General features: G+C 40.1%; 1 long non-coding RNA gene across 1 annotated transcript in view; it reads left to right on the plus strand.

The window, feature by feature from the left end:
• Positions 1 to 17,086, plus strand: part of LOC138407457 (uncharacterized) — a 179,892-nt gene extending 162,806 nt beyond the window's left edge. Inside the window, exons 4-6 of the long non-coding RNA XR_011240854.1 lie at positions 16,301 to 16,361; positions 16,447 to 16,481; positions 16,640 to 17,086. This is a non-coding gene — a long non-coding RNA (uncharacterized lncRNA). The remainder of the gene's footprint in view (positions 1 to 16,300; positions 16,362 to 16,446; positions 16,482 to 16,639) is intronic.
• Positions 17,087 to 17,221: the final 135 nt, after the last annotated feature.

Raw genomic sequence — 17,221 nt, forward strand, 5'->3', positions numbered from 1 at the left:
TCTCTCTTCACAGAACTTTTCTTTATCCTTTCTTTTCATTGTGTTTTTGTCACGGCCAGAATAAGATGCATCAGAGAACCCAAAATCAAAAACCAATGCAGAGATAGATTTGTTGCAATGTTACGAACTTGCTTGTTACTTTTTGTCTGATATGTTTTTGTCCGTCTTTGTTTTACCGAGTGAATAAAATACTTGAAACACTTTTCAACGAGCAGCGATGAACATTAAAAAAAGTTATTGGTTATAATGTTGTTGCAGATCTCGTATTGCATTAAACTTTTTCAGTCTAAATGAACTGCGGCCTCATCGTGACGTATCCTACTCTCAAAATCTCCCGATGGCAATGGTGTTGAGTTTGAGTGTGCGCTTGTTTACTGGTGTGAAAATAATATATAAATGCAATTCAATAATACATACAGGATCACCTGGACGTTTTCCGGCATGAGAACCATGTTGGCCTGTACTTCACACAGCTTATTTGAACAGAAGTATTTACAGCAAGCGAGGACTTAGAGGACAAATCACAAACCATCTGCCTCCTTCTCGAAGATAGCGTTTTAGAGATGTCGCATGGCAAAATTGGTTATGGATGGTCAATAGATGCTTTAATTGTTCCAGCATGTGTATTGACAGAACCTCAATACTGCTGCTCCATCCCTCAAACTTTATCTAACAGATTTTAGCTCGACATGACGTGATCAGTGCAAAAGGGCAGCGTCCTTACCCAAGATATTTTGACTTCATCCCTGGATACTGAGAGGAAGAGGAAAGGTGTCGTCCATCTTTATATACAGTCTGATCTAGACTGTTTTGTATATGCTATGACTGGTGTATTGATTTTCAGAGTCACATTCCCAGCCTGAATTGTTGTGTTAATCTACTTGTGAAACCATAAAGTTGTTTACCTGATGTAGTAATCATGCAATACATCATGTAATTTGCTTAAATCCCAATAAAAGCAATGGCAAAGAACACAATAATCCTGTGTGAACAAAAATGACCATGTTTGATGGTTGAAGTAGTTCTGTCAGTGCTACATTGGGACCACATTACTTTGAGAAACCTCAGGGTGCAGCACCTTTTATAGCAGCATATGACTCTCGCTAATAAAATGGGTCAAAAATTGTAATTCTTCTGGGAGTGAAGTTGAAGTAAAATCGATTATTAAGCGACGGTGAAAACAAGGCCACCGCACCCGGATATCTTGCTTTGTTACCAGGCGAGGGAGGAGCTGTGACCTGATTAGAACGAATGCATTGAACAGCTAACAATGAACGTGCGCTGACTTCCGAAACAAATCAAGGTTGAAAACAAACTTCTTTGAAAAACTTCCACGTGTCTCATCAAGGAGAAGTAGGGCAGAAAATCACTAAACAACAGCCACAAAGCAGGAATAAAAACTCCCAGCTGGCTGCATGAGTTTGCTCAGGTAACGTCAAGTTAGAATAGCTTTCAGTGGCACTCGCAGATGTTGGTAAGAGGAGAAAATGCAAACCCCCTTAGTTTATTTCTTTGTTTGCGATGAAAGTTGAGTAAATCTTGAAGACAAGGTAGTCAGGCATTACACCTGGATCCAGTTTAAACCCTGCAGTGTGTTTCCGCCTGATTCCTCGTGTTATTTAGCTGAGCCGTTATTACTTTTCTTCCGTATGGATGCAACAGAAGAGCCATGGGAGAGGAGGGGGGGATAGAGAGAGGAAGAGAGGCAATGGACAGAAGGATTAATGAAAGGAAAAATACAGGATAGTTCGCCCAGAAGAAACAGAGGCAGGAAGGTGAGAAAAGGGCTCAGCTTTGTTTATAACCCCCTCCAACTATTACTAGTGTGAGTGTGTGTGTGGGGAGGGCTTTACCTGCTTCAGGTATGATTTATCATGCACTAGTGAGCTGCCGTACCTGAGGGTGTGTGTGTGTGCTGATGTGCAAATATCTCCTCCTGAGGTCTGTGCTCAGCACGTGTTAATGTGTTAATGGGTGTTAGTATCTGTTTTTGATTGGTGGACACACTTTGATGTATTTTCACCAAGCAAAGAGAAAAGTGTTTTATACATTGGACCGTATATAAAGATGAACGCTTCACTTTCGGGGAGCTGTCATTTTGGTCCATGGTTTCAAATATGAAATAAATCGAACTCAGCAACATTCCAACATGTGTTTGATTCTTGTTTCTACATTTTGATGTCAGATCTTCACGGTGCAGAAAGATTCATGTGATGCAGACTTTCACAGCTGCAGGTTGTTTTCTCACATCCAACCGCTGAAGAAGGAAAGTTCCTCTGTGCTCTCTCTGAATCTTGGTTTTAAGACGTGGACGTATGAGCACGATTTCATGACATCACAACTAGGAAAGCAATTATTATGCAGTGTGCAATTTACACAAGTCTGATGTGGAAAATTAAAGCCTCCAGCTCAGATACACTTAGAATTTACTTCACAGTGTAGTGGGAGATATTTTATGTCCAGCAGTTAAACTTTTGAAATTAGCTATATTTGCTTATAACTTCTGGATTTTCCACTTAGGAGGAAGAAATAGTTTTTAAGAATTTTAACCAGTTAAAAACAATAACATGTGACATGCATATAAATTGCTACTGGGATGTGATGTTAATTGAAGTAAAGAAAGTTAGTTGTAGTGAGGGGAAATTAACCATCTCCTGCTGTTCTTTATATATGACAGACAAGCTCTGGATAATGTCCAGACACAGATTGTTTCATTCATGTATAAACACAGCTCTTGACGGCAGAATAACCCTGTTTGCCTATTGAGCAACAAAAGTGTTTTCAGTTGTTCTAGCTGTGATGTGGCCTGTTCTCCCCATGGACCTGAACAAGCTAAAGCTGGTGTCAGCAAGAGAGGACGAGTAAACCTGATATTAGGCTCCGCTTTTTTCATGTGCTTTCACTTTTGAAGATGAATCCATATTGAGCTGAAGACAAGTAAACAGAAATGTAAGATCAAGTTTAGCTGACGGTTCCACCTCTTGTAAACTAAAAGTGCAGCATCTGAGACGCAAGAAATATGTATCGTCACGAAGCACCTTCAATGACAATCAGAGGGAGGAAAGGAAGCTTAAGACTGTGTGTGTGTGTGTGTGTGTGTGTGTGTGTGTGTGTGTGTGTGTGTGCGCTCTCTCTGACAGAGAGATCTCGCTCCACTGACTCTACCTTGCTCTGTATCATGGGATTGAAAGAGGATTGTGCAAAATAAGAAAATAAAAACCGAACATAAAAGATAAAGGGCAGGGGTAAAAATTCTAGCGAATCCTAAGGTGGTGTTTTCTAAGTGTGATATTAAAAACGATGATTCTTTAAAACGAACAAGACTATCCTGAACTCATTTAATCAGCCCTCTGTAGCCAATAGAGAATGATGTGTTTCAGACCAGGTTTTATATCAGAATGAATGCAGACACATTTGGTGTTTTCTCCATTATACATGCTGTTATTCTCTTTTTTTCTTTACACGGTGGCTGAGCATGGGCTCCTAAGATCACTGACAGAATCCGTTAAAAATCTTTGTAAAGCAGCCTATTAATATCTCTGGGGATGAAATAAAATAGATGGAGGTCAGAGATTCTTACTTTAAATTCAGCGAACATGAGCTTCACTTCATTTCACATGTGAGCTGCCTGGTTCACAGCTCGTGTCACTTTGTGTTGCTTCCCAAAAAGCAGTTTGGTTAATTATAAGGTTATTTCAGTTCTGCCTCTCTCCACCACAGAAGCAACTGAAACTGAAACTAATGAACATCATCAGTGAATAACATTATCTCTCTCTCTTCTCACCGAGAATCCCCTATTTTTTTATTGTTGTTATTTTTTTGCCCTATTTCCTGTTTGTTCAGAAGCAGCTTTGATCACCAGAAAAAAATCAGGAGACGCTGGGTTTTACTTTCTCTGACACTATATTTAAAAAATTGATTTGGCTTCCTGTCTGTCTGCTTCGTCAGTTACTATGACTTGCCTTTAAATTGGTTTGCCAGGCTTCTCTTTGTCTTAGTCTGTCGTCTCACTGATTGCTTCCCTATACCTGCTTTACCTGCCTGTCGTTTCACCTTTCTCGCGCGGCGGCAGACATCACAGCAGCCGGCGTTGACAGCAGTGAAACGATAGGTCACCTCACATGACAATTAAAGATTCGACATTGTCACAATTGGCTTCTGAACTGTCAAATAACAAAGAGTGAGGCAACAGCCGGGGTCTGCAGAGAGCAGAGGAGGGAGACCAAAGAGGAGCAAGCGGAACAACATAACTGGTTTTAATTGAATACAGGTTTATTGTATTACTCATCTGTTGCTTTGATTAGTCCAATCAGATGCAAAGTGCAATACAAGGGGGTTATAATTATAAGTTATTGTATTTGTACAGTAATAATATAACAATCTTATCTAAAAGGGAAATGTTGCTCTCTTGTCATATTGACAGTCGTGTAAATATTTAATATCTCTGTTCCAGTGGTGAATCCTGTGACAGCATCAGCCACAAGTATGGCTCACTTTCTTTATTATGACTGCTGGTATCCAGTCGTTGTTTTTTGTCAGCAGGTTTCTGCAAAAACTACTACAAAGAAAGGACCTATTCAATTTTGGCAAGGGCAGTTTTTTGACATTTTTGCCAAGATTCCAGAGTAATTCATGGATCTTGATGAAAGAAATCAGGTGACACATTTAGAGGAGTGATTTCTATGAGTGTATGTAATTTGGTGCAGTTTGGTTGAAATTAAGGGAACTGTGTAGGCCTAGCCGAGGTAGGTGCTTGACTGAGTGCCTTTCTGGTTGTTAATGTTCCAAAAGTGTCAGCCTCTGCTCATCTAGAGTAAAACGCAACAGTGGTGTTTTCATACTAAAACTGGGTGATGTGGACACCAGGCGTAAAGCAACAAAATATCTGAAAACTAAAGGTATTAGTGAGGATGTGGTCTAACTCTTCCTTCTTATCCTGCTGCTTTTCTCTTCACCTTTGAGCTGCATGCTGAACGACAGGGAGTGAAACAGAAACAATTATGATTCACTGCAGTGAGATCACCGGCTCCAAATCCGGAAATAAAAAATGTGCAGACACACAAGTACAGGAAGGGTGGCAGCACAGGAGAACACACAAAGATGTATTGTACCTATTAAATGAATGCAAACGCATGCATACGCACACACACACAATGTGTATGATGATGTGTGATCAGAATGGAATTGTTGGAGGACTCGGTCAAGATTCATGGACTGAGTAGACCACAAAAGCAGAAACGAGACAGTCTGGTCTAAGTGGAGTTTCCCTTTTTTGTCCTGTCCTTACTGTAGCAGTCAGACATTTTGAGCTGCTGCACTGACTACAGCTCTACCGCCAACATAGCTAGCTCGTTAGCTTCGTCACCGGCAGATCACAAATCCTGGGATACGTTGGCCCAAGAAGGCTCTATCAATTAGATCCCCTGTTGTTTGGGAATGGAAGGCCCCATTTAGAATGAAAAAGCCAAGTTGCACCACTGTGAAACAGTTTGTCCTCAACTGTATCCTCCTAGAGATACGGCCCCCGAATGAGACAGACACAGGTTATATGTGATGACATTGTGTCTGTCTCCAGTAGCTCTACCCAGAGCCTGTTCTTTATTTATTCTGAGAAATAACAAGTTGTTGGTATTTTTCACTTTAAGTGACTGCTCCCACAGTTTCTCTGTGTTTCATAACCTCAAGATCTCCACAGACCTCTGACAATTCACTGCAGAAGTAAAACATGTCAAAGGTTGGCTTGATAAAAAAACAACTTTATCTTGAGTTGTTGAAATGCTGTCTCTCTTGGGCAGCACTTATTGGCCTTTAGAACAAAGGTAATATAATGCAGATAGTTTGATAATGTAATGAAGTCATCCTCCTTCAGAGTCAAAAAGAACCAGAGAAAGAAGGAAACAATAGAAAGCTAAGGAGGGAGTTGAAATGAAGGGAATTTCTCCTCCATTAAGATGCAAACTGCTCCTGCTCCATCGGGAGCGCAAACAAGTGGGAGAGGAGCAGAGAGGAGGAGACAAATAAATGAGAAGAGGAGAAAATGAAAAGAGAGGACAGGAGAAGATGGTTGCGTTGATCAAAGTGTGAATATTCACAGCACTCCACACTCCGAGATGAAATACTAATTACTCTCAACAGCTGCTCAATGAGCTCGCTAAGACTCATTATCACAATGTAGTACATGTGTACCACTTTAGAAACACAGAGCGTCGCTGCTAAACAAGTCGTCCACCAAGAGGAAATAAAAGCAGCTCCTTCTTGAGCACAAGTATTCCTGCAGGAAACTTAAAAACATTTCTATGGATCATTTGTCAGGACAAAGATGAGGCTGTTTTATTAACTATACAATAAATGATCATCTGTCACATCTCCAGTGATCATCTTAGTTATTGAATGTGGTGCCAATGTGTTACTCCCATCTCAGGTGTATTCAGGATCAAATTGTTCATTCAGTTATGTGACTGAAAGTGTTTTGATGAAAGCTCATAACTAGAATTGCACTCAGCAGAACGTTTACCCCCACGTTAAATTAAAAAAAGCCTTATAGCGAAGGCTGTAATGTGTCTGTTCACTACACATTGGTGCTACAGGTTTATAGCCCTATTTGTTACCATACAACAGCTGAAAGAAGCCGACAAACCTATGAAACCACATTTGAATCTATAGAGGATCTAGATTTTTATTTCTCATTGCCAACAACCCTGTAAATATGATAAATCTGTTTTTTAAGTGTAAAATGTTTCCTGCATCTGCTCCTTGATCCAGAGTTTTTTCTGACCTGTACCACATCCTTCCATCAAGTTTTGTGATAATCCTTAAGTGTTGTGTGTGTGCGTGCGTGCATGCATGCATGCGTGTGTGTGTGTTGTGGGAAGGGAGCCCTCTTCAAATACTAGTTGGCAGGGAGTTTTGGTCCAAGAAGAGTAGATGCTTGGAATTTAGTCATGAATTCCAAAAACTTCAGTGAGCACTTGGTGTTGCCTCATCGCTGCTGATCAACAAAAATCCCACAGTGCATTTCAGTGTGGTCACTTTGTGCTGTGTGACAGAAACCATTTCACCGACTCACCGACTACAGCAGCACCGCTTTATTTTTTCTCCTCCCCGTAACTCTGCTCAGTATTCCGATGTTGGAGAATCACCACAGTAACATATAAATAATGGGTTTTTTTAAAGTGTGGCAGATGGTGAGTCCTTGTCACACAACTGGGTCAGCATGTTGGAAAGATTGCACGTTTTTTTACACGAGCAGAATTAGACACAGTGCAGCTGAAATAGATGATTGCAGCTGACCTTGCACAACACAGGCTGCAAGAATCTGATATAAAAACAAGGAGGACACAGCAAGCTGGAAAAAGCTCTGGAAGTTATAGAGAACTAAAGAAATATATCATCTGTATTCAGCCGATCGAGGATGTGCATCTAAAACATGTTCCCTACTCCTGCAGTTATTTTAGTCAGCTGAATTAGCTGCGGTTTACCTCGCTGTTGTGACCATGCCTAAGACACGTATCCTGAGTTTATAATGGGGAAATAAAGACACAATTATGTGCGCGTGTGTTGGGAAATCTGGGGTTGTTGCTTTTTGTTTGTTGTCGGCATGACTGGCAGGCATGCGGCATGAGAGTTGATGGCTAATCAATGCATCACTTCCTAATGGGCTAAAATGTACACATGCACACACAAATGCACACGAGCACAGCGAGTAGTATAATTGTCTGTGATTGCATTTGGATACCCATCCACACTCATGCTGATTGGTGACAAGGCGTTAACAGGAAAAAGGACGGCAGAGCAAAGAAGAGAGAAGGAAACGGGGAGAAAAAGTGTGTGGGGGGGCTTATTTGCTCACACAGTGGTTGCATATTTCTATTAATGAGAACTTTAAACCAATTAAAGTGATTCTGAATCCACTGAACGACAGCAGCGGATAGAATAAGTGTTAGCAGCCGAGCTAACAAGTGTGCTAACTCTTTGTGGAATTAAATTATATGCGGCTAGAGTAACACTCAGTCGAGCGCATACCTCTGCCAAGGCCCAACCATCTCCTTAAATTATCACCAAATTACATACACTCATAAATATCTATATATCAAATTTTTTTCCCTCTAGATCCAGGCAATATTCTCTGAGAAATCAATGAATATGTTAAAAAAAATACAATATTAAAGGTGAAAAAAAACACCTGGAACCAAAACTTTTCACCAAATCTTGCTTACAAACAAACATATGAACCAGCCGGTAAAGAAATGGGCAGGGGTAGGTAATCGAGAGAAGGCACAGTACAATAAAAACAGAATGAACTTTTAAGAGCTAGTGTGACTAACTAGCTGTAGAATATCCTTGGCTTGCACGCATATTAACAATAGCTTGCCGTAAATTATTTGTCCTGAATTGCAGCTCTCACTACTAGGGTCCATTCAGCTTCAATGACATCGGTTTCCACTGCTGAGCAGCAGCACATGAGCCGAGATGACCATGGGCAGCGCCCAGCACAAAGTTGGTCTGATGTAAAACACTTTGCCTTTGCACTTAGTGGGAACATGTCTGGAGTGATGAATCACACTTACCTATCTCAGGAGACCACTGATGCCTGTCTGTAGTGCCAACAATAAAGAACCATGGACACCGATGAGGAGAGTGTTACTGCTCCACAGTGACTTTCAGCATCAGTGTTTTCTAACTGTGTGTTAATAGTTTGGGGAACTTCCCTCCCTCTTTCAACCATAGACTGAATATGTAGGCAACATGACTGCTGTCCAAAAGTGAAGCCAAAGAGTCTTGATCGCCACCTGCTGGCTGGCTACAGTATCATGTCAGAATATCAGTATCAGGTCATAAATATGGCCTCTTCATGTGGATGCAACATGGACCAGTCAAATTAGTGTTTTCTCTAAGAATGTTTCTGTCACTTCAAGTAGTTCTCATCACACTGATTTATGTTCAAGTGTAAATTTTTCCAGTAACTTTGCTTTTATTAGTTATTCGATGCTGAGACTGACTCGTGATTAGTCATGTGTGTGTAGCGACCAAAATTAGGGCTTTCATATATCCGGGATATTTTAGCTTTCTTTCTGGATCTTTGGATGAAGTGGGACTCGTTGTCTCTCCTTATTTACAGTCTGTCGCTTCAACATGCTTCCATTGAAAATGCAATTGGTTTACTAAATTCTTGCCTGTACAAGAAAAGTTCAGGCCTTCATATCACATTTTTTCCACCCTCAAAATACTGTTGGCAGTTACATCAACAGTTACATCAACAATAGCATTTGCAGGCAACCAAGCGTACAGACTCTCACATTCAGCCAAAGTAAAGCACCAAGTATGGGATTGACACTTAAATTTGAGAGGCATATTTGTTATTAGAACGTATCATCATGGCTGAATTACAGTAAATTATTATTAATGAGCAGATCCTGCACATAGCAAGCCTATGAAAAGATAAACAGTTTTCACCACAGCCCTTCTCGGGTGATCACATGAAAAGACTGAGAATGTCTCGCTATTTCTATGTACACAGATGGCAACAGAGGATGAGACTGAATGGGTGAGAGGGAAGGAGGGCAGAGAGGAAGTGGGAGAAAATGGAGGATGGAGACAGAAAGATGAGAGTGGGGAGGAGAGGAGGAAGGATAGTGGTGGAGATGAGGAGAGGAGGGAGGGAGAGCAGAAAAAGGAGTGGGAAGAGGAGAGCAGAGAGGGAATGACAGCCCTAATGTGTCTGCATGAGTGACAGCCATGTATGAATATTGCATGTGTGATTAGGGAGCAGAGAAGATGGGGCTTAAATGGCTTGTTAACCGGGCTCCTAAATACTGGCAGAACGATGGAAGGGAACAGGGAGAAAGGAAGTGCAGAAGGAGAGGGAGGTGCCAGAGTACTGACGGAAAGAGAGCCCAAGAGCGAGGGAGGGAGAAAGTCAGAGGATGAAATAAAGAGATAAATGACTTTATCTTTTATTAGCTGGTACTGCAACACCTGGAGAGAGCAGCAATTGGAAATCTGGGAAAAGAGCTGAACATGGCAAAGAGACACTGACATTCAGAAACACAAACAGAGGTCAGGTCTGAATAGTGTCGCATTTTATGCCACAGGTCTGTAAACTAAACAACTATCGATGTCATTGGTCCACACCCTCTGACATGAGCGGGAGACAGAATACCTGCAGCTGCAACAGGAAATAAGCCACAGACCAACTGATAATAATCTCCTTTAACAATAATAAACATGCAGTTAAGGTTATGGAGCGTTCAAGAATGTTGTCTGTTGGTTTAAAACAGGAAACAAACATCAACCTCCTCCACAAAGATTCAAATGTTTGTGGATCATTCCAACCTCCCACTGTTACAAGTCCACTCAATGTCAAGAGTCACTTGCTGAAAAGTGGGATACACATTTCTTAATAAAATATAAATATGTCCAGTAATAAGCTGCTTTTTAAAATGGTTACATGATCAACTAATACAAAGATTTACAACTGTTAAGACATTTACTACATTATTGAACAATATAGTTTGTGGTGTTCCCAACATCTGAAAATAACGTTCCACCAGTGCCGACAAATATAAAATATCGTATGTTATTTGGATTTACAGATTGTTGGTGCAGGGATCTCCTCATGAATGTGGACTGGATTACATTTGATTGTGGAGTATTTATTGTTTGATCCACAAATATACTTTGCGTCTATGTGCTGTTTTGCAGGAGAAAAGCTTTTTATTTTAGATGGGATGGAGAGACTGCTTTTATTCTTCGGACATTTTTTAATATTTTTTCAAATAGTGTTGCTTATTATTCATTTATTTATGGGAAATCTGGCATTTGATATTTGAAATTCCACAACCAAAAACCTCTCAGAGCAGGAAAACATCAAAATTTCAAATTCTCCTTCTCGTGACATTCATGTTTGTTCTTTCTTCCAGCTTCAGGACTTGAGTTGTTGACAACACGGTTTGTCGGTGCTTTTTAGCATTTTAATTGAAATTCCTAAATGAAATGAAATCACAAATACATTTCGAGAGACGTATAATAATGACAACGAGCGCAAGGATTACACAAAGTGTCAACTGGTCTAAAATGGTTTGCATGAAGGTAGAACAACATAATGGTCTAAAACCACTAATGTGTTTTTGTTTCTATTGGGATTTGTTGAGGCTTGAAATTTCCACTTTAGCCAAGACACCATGTAATTAATCCAATAATATTTAATCTCACTAATTATTGGGCGAGAGTGAACAAAAACACTGGTAGCATTTTGTAAGACTGGCAAGAGCAGCGTCTGATCCCTGCACTGAATCACGATTGTCATATTATTGTTTTTATTGTTCACTGCCTTTTTGGACAAGTTTTTGGCAGTTTGAGATTTTTTGTTTGCAGCATTTCAAACTTATTTCAGGCGATACAGAGTTTTTCTCAGCAAACGCGAGCAGTTTCTGGCAGTGTCATAGCTGTGATTGGACAGTGTTGGGCCATGCTAATCGAAAGTGGCTGCATGCTGCCCATTCTGGCACCATGTCAGATATCGACGGAGCAGCAGGCACTTTATCAACTCCAAATTCTTGCTGTGGGACATTTTCTGGCTGAGCGAATTAGCTGCCCAAGCCAGACGTACACGCACATGGGCACACAAATGGCGCACAGTCCCACACACACACACACACACACATATAGTCTCACCAACACTCACAAATGCCAAAATATGTAAGCATAGAGGACAAATGAAACACAGACTTAGAGGGGGTGGATGGTTGAGGTGTGAACATGTAGATGACAGGCATATGGACAAGAATAACCAGCTAACACGTTCCTCTGCTTTCCTCTTCTCATTTCTATGAATAAAAGATGGTCAAGGATACTTAACACACGAATACACATGTACACATGGCTAATTTACACATTAGAGATGATGATGTACCTAATTTAGACCTTTTAGTGACTTGATTCAGACTCACACCTCCGGCTCCTTTTGCTCTTTTCTTCATGGTTGTTGATTCATTTAATGACTTCAGTTTTTATGGATCATGTGACTCTGTGGACACTTTCACTTTGTATAATGCATCATCTGTGTTCAGCACTGCGCTGGGAGAATGTAAAAGCATTTATCTTAGCCATACTGAAGCAATCTCCAGTGGCCGAAAAACCAGGATTCAAATGGGGAAACTTCTTGTGTAGCAACAGTGCTAAGCAACGAGCCGCACTTTGTAGCATGATGTAGTGTCACATGCTTCTGTCATATGTAACCCCCCTTAACAAACACACATACACACTCATCAGAATGTACCCTGACCAGATAAACATTGATGTAGTACATTTGACGGTGTCTTAAAACTTAATTGAACATTAATTGACTATTGACATTGACAATCATTTTATTGATGATCCCTTCGTTGCCTCATAATTAAAAATACAGTTAGTGTTTGAGCAACTAAAAGCTATTTAGTTATTTCCTGGAAAGACAGTAAAGGACGTCATTAAAAATAAACTGTTGATTCACATTTGGTGCTAATGTCATTTTAAGGATACACAAACAAAAAATGAGACAAAAAGATGTAAAGATGGCACAAAACAGACTATAAACAAACTTTTCTTCACTTTGTCCCTGACTTAAATTCATATACTGAAAATGCACCCTGACCTTCAACTTTCGTCCCCCACAGTGAAATTCAGAGCACACATGTTGCACACACACAAACACACACACACACACACACAGTGCACACACACACAATTCATTCTCCTGCCAGAAAGCACATCTTTGTCCACAGCCCACTCTGTTGTGCACTGACCCTCCCGAAACATTTTTTCATTTTGCTTCATTGAAAGCTAATGATGTGGCGTAAACATCATCATTCACGCTGAGGTGCCCCTTCTTAGATGCACAGGCCAGACAAAATATGAAGATCATTCCAGATGACAAATACCTTTTACCACATTTGTGATGCTGTCAGGAGACATGTGTCATTTCTTTTGTGCGACTCTATTCAGTCCCCTGTTGTGTGTCAAAAGAAAATGGGACATGTAAAGATGGAGGGGGGGTTCTCCTGCAGAGTTTTTCATGTGATCAATTTTTCTATATGAAATATATTGTGAATCTTTCACCATTCAACAAGAGCTGGTTTACATGTAACTGTTAAAATGATCAGGTTCAGCCTCTGCACCATATATAAACTCTTATTAATCAAATTATAATATTCTATTAAAATCTGTATTAGAAAATGAGAGGGGACGGAATTATTTTTAATAACAGATATTCAGATATTATACATGGAAAACTGGTTTGCATCAACTGGAATTGCAAATTCCCCACAGTATTCCTGCTATAAGATCTTCTTATTTCATAATTCTATTTTATTGATATATTGGAAAATTCGATTTTCTACACTCAGAATCACATAACTTTGATAAACAATAAATATGCAGTGCTGGGGGATAAACTCAACTGCGACATGGCGATTCTAAGTAAAAAATCTAAGTTGCAGTAAACGAATTTGAGCTATTTTCTAAGGGAAAGAGCAGTTCAACGAAAGCACAGAAAAAGATACTGGAAGGGGAAATGAAAAAGAGAAAGTTAAATGAAAGTACTTGAAGGAGCTTATCACTCATTTGATAATCATCATTCAATTTGATTGGTCGGCAGATAGAGGGTCAAGAAAGCACCTGCTCATAATTGTGCCTCCCAGCTTGGCCTGACTGAGTCGCTTCACGTGTTAGGTATCCTGTTCATCTGTGTGTGTTTGTGTCTGTTTATTTCTATCTTTGTGAGGGCCAATTTGAATGATAGACCTTGTGAGTGTGGACGTCTTTGGACCGTGAGGACATTTTGGATGTTTGTGTGGGTTAAACCTTGAGGTGAAGGTTAAGTAAGGATTGGTATTAAGTTATGGAAGGTCGTCACAAATACAGAAGTACAAACCTCTGAACCAACGTGTGAGAGACAGATAAAGAGAGAGAGGTAAAGATAGAGAGATGAGATTGTGTCCAGGTCCATACTGAACTGTAGTTGACATTATCATGGATCAATTATCCATTATCTATACTGCTTATTCTTGTTGATCCATGGAGGGAGCTGGAGCTAATCCCAGCTGACATTAGGTGAGAGGCAGACAGGTCGTCTCCTGATGAAAAGATCTACCAGCAGAACAGTAACACAGTGACATTGTTAGGCTGTTTGTTAGTTTCTTCATTCTTTGTTACTGTGGATCAACATTTCCTGCCCATTTGTGGTAATTCAATCTATGTCTGCAGACCTTAAAGGCAGAATTATGCTGGCAATAAAAAGCCAACCAACAGTGCTATGTTATATAGGCTAAGTCAAGTCCAAAAGGTCGAGTGAAGTATGTCTGCTCTCTTTCTGTATTGAACTCATGTCATTTTGTGGGTCATTGTTAACGTTCACGTCATTATACAGGAATAAAGTTGTTGTCTTGTTAAGTGTTACTGAGGAAAAATAAGGTCAAACTACAATCTCCTCAACTTCATTATTCTTCAGAACTTGTTTTTAGAATTTCCTAAAGAGGATAAGAGTGTGATTTATGATGAACTGCATATCGTTTCCATTATACTGACTTGAAATGTGAGAAGAATTCAAATGAAGTCCATTTGTCATCACTTTGCAAAACTTTTCTCTAACAAGAATCTGTTACTTTCTCTTACCGGTGATTGTTGTTTAAAAAATGAAAGAAATTAGTAAATCCTCAAAGAACAGATGTTTCCCTTATTTACAAAATTGAATGATAAAGTGCAGTTAATTACTTTTCTGATGTAGATAAAATGTTCTGGAATAGCAACATCTCAAGCATCAGTTTTGGTTCTTTGTCCTTCGTTTGACAAATGCGCATATGTTTCCTTTTGCACAGTGCACAAGGCACCATGATGCATCCTAACAACTTTTCAACAGAAAGAAACTAAGAACGAGTGTGTGTGTGTGTGTGTGTGTGTGTGTGTGTGTGTGTGTGTGTGTGTGTGTGTGTGTGTGTGTGTGTGTGTGTGTGTGTGTGTGTGTGTAGCTTGGAGAGAGAGGGAGACGCAGGTGGTGAGTTCCAGGCATGGAAAACCTTTGGAGACTGTTCAAACCTCCAGGGACCAAAAGAAGAACATTTTCATCTCTGTTCTTTTTTTTATTTTTTATTTCCTCATCACTCACATTTTTCTCTTCTCCTCCTCAATTCATTTTTTTTTTCAGATTTTCCTTATGTTGCCCCTAATTCACCGCTTTCTTCTCTATGTAAGGTGTGTGCATGTAGCGCCATCTAGTGGTAAATCCTATGGATGGCAATCCTCTGCGCCTTCAGTCAGAGAGTTAGTCAAAAACTAAAAAGAAACTTAGAGAGAAATAAGAAGAAACCATTCTGTCTGTCATGTTAATCATGGAGTAAAGGACAGGAGATAATTGGCTTAGTTAAAACCACAATTTATTTTTTTTACACTTTGGTTTATGTACAAATTAAAAAAACACAAAACACCTTCATTATTGAGCTGGAGAGGTGCTGGTAGCAGATTTTGTTACCTTTAGAAGTTGACAGAAGTTTCTGCTGTTTCCTGCCAAAATGTCTGTCCATTGTTTTAATAGTTGTATCAATAGTGCAATTACACAACTGGTGTGGAAAGCCTCTGACTGCCTGGCTCTCTGCAAAGTTCAATAATCCACCAACCAGCACATCTAAGTGTCACAGACGTATGTGTTGCAACTTGTTTGTTTAATCCAAACACAGATGGAAATGTGAAAGACGATTCACGATGTTATAGGGAGGAGCATGTTAGCTGTCTTCCCCAGTCTTTTTCCACATTCTTAGCTGAGCAAATAAGCATAATAATAATAATATATTGAGCAAGTCATGTTATGCAAGAGCAGTAATGCAGATGTCCAACTACACATTTATTAAGGATGAGATCAACAAAACAACACAGTAGTAGAACTACCCCCCCTCTACGGGGGATATTTGATATTTGTGGCGTAAGGCTGAAGGACATGAGTGATTATGCAGAAAGTTGGAAAGAAGGTAAATAACTTTTATGATATTTCTACATAGGGTAACTGAAATTTGCAACTCACCCCTGTCTGAGAAAATATGTCATCCAATACCTTGCTCTTAACGGCGTATCACTCAAGGAGGCAGCACGAGGAGAGGCCACTGCTTATTCCAGCCTGGTGAGGAAGTAGGCTGCTGGATTCAAACGTGTCTAAAAAAACTTGTAAAATGACTCATCACCACACCAGAGACCATCAACAACATGCCACCTATGGACTAAGTGTGTAACCTGGGGTGTAAACTACTTCTTATAAAATTGAATCCTTCGTCCTCAGGCTATGAACTTATCAATCAACCAGTGGATGTGAACTCTTCAGCTGGAAGTTGGCAAAGACAGTAAGTCATGAATTCTTTGTTTCTTTCAGATAATAATTCAGAATTCAAGATTATTGATTATTAAACAGTTTGTTGTTGTTTACAGTTTTAAGAAGAGAAGTAATGACACATCTGGATCAGGTAAGGATGCAAAAACATTTTAAAACAGTAAAATAAAACTCATCTTATATATTTTAAAGCAGTTCCTCTGCTGCTCCTCTTCAAATCCTTCTCTCCTTCTTAACTTCCCTTTTCCTCCACAATCCCACCCTTGTTGTTGTCTCTGCCCTTTCTTTCAGTTCCTCCACTCGTCCCCCTTCTTCTTCTCTCTTTTTAGCTCCCTCCCCGGCCTCCCGGCCTCATATTGTGTCATTATTCTCCCTCCATCCTCCGACTTCTCTCTCTGCCGAGGGCAACCCGGCTGTGTTGCTGCTTTAGATTCACTCGAGGGATAAGTGTTGGAGCAGAACAGACTCCCCCCGTTCCTGTGTGTGAGGCAGCAAAGACAAGTGACACCTGAATGCCCCAGGACTCTCCTTATTCATGTGTGTGTGTGTGTGTCATGTGCTCACCCATTGGCTTCACCAAAGGGATATAAATGTTTGCCTTGCAGCAGTTGATCAGTATGTCACCCATGCAGCATCTTTGCTCCTGCGACTTATACCCTCTTTAAACCAAGCAACATCTACTTGTGACCCCTTTTTAACCAAACAATTCATTTATTGTGTTCAGTCCATGGCTTGAGGGATCTTACCAAGTATGGAGCACTGGCATTTTGGTCTGTCAGTCAATCCTATCTTTTGAATGGACTTGCATTAAACTTTCCACAAATATTTTTAGTAGCAGGGGATATTGTGTCTTCCACTTATCCAGGCTTGGCT

Source organism: Paralichthys olivaceus, chromosome 4, assembly GCF_024713975.1.
Source record: "Paralichthys olivaceus isolate ysfri-2021 chromosome 4, ASM2471397v2, whole genome shotgun sequence".
NCBI lineage: Eukaryota > Metazoa > Chordata > Actinopteri > Pleuronectiformes > Paralichthyidae > Paralichthys > Paralichthys olivaceus.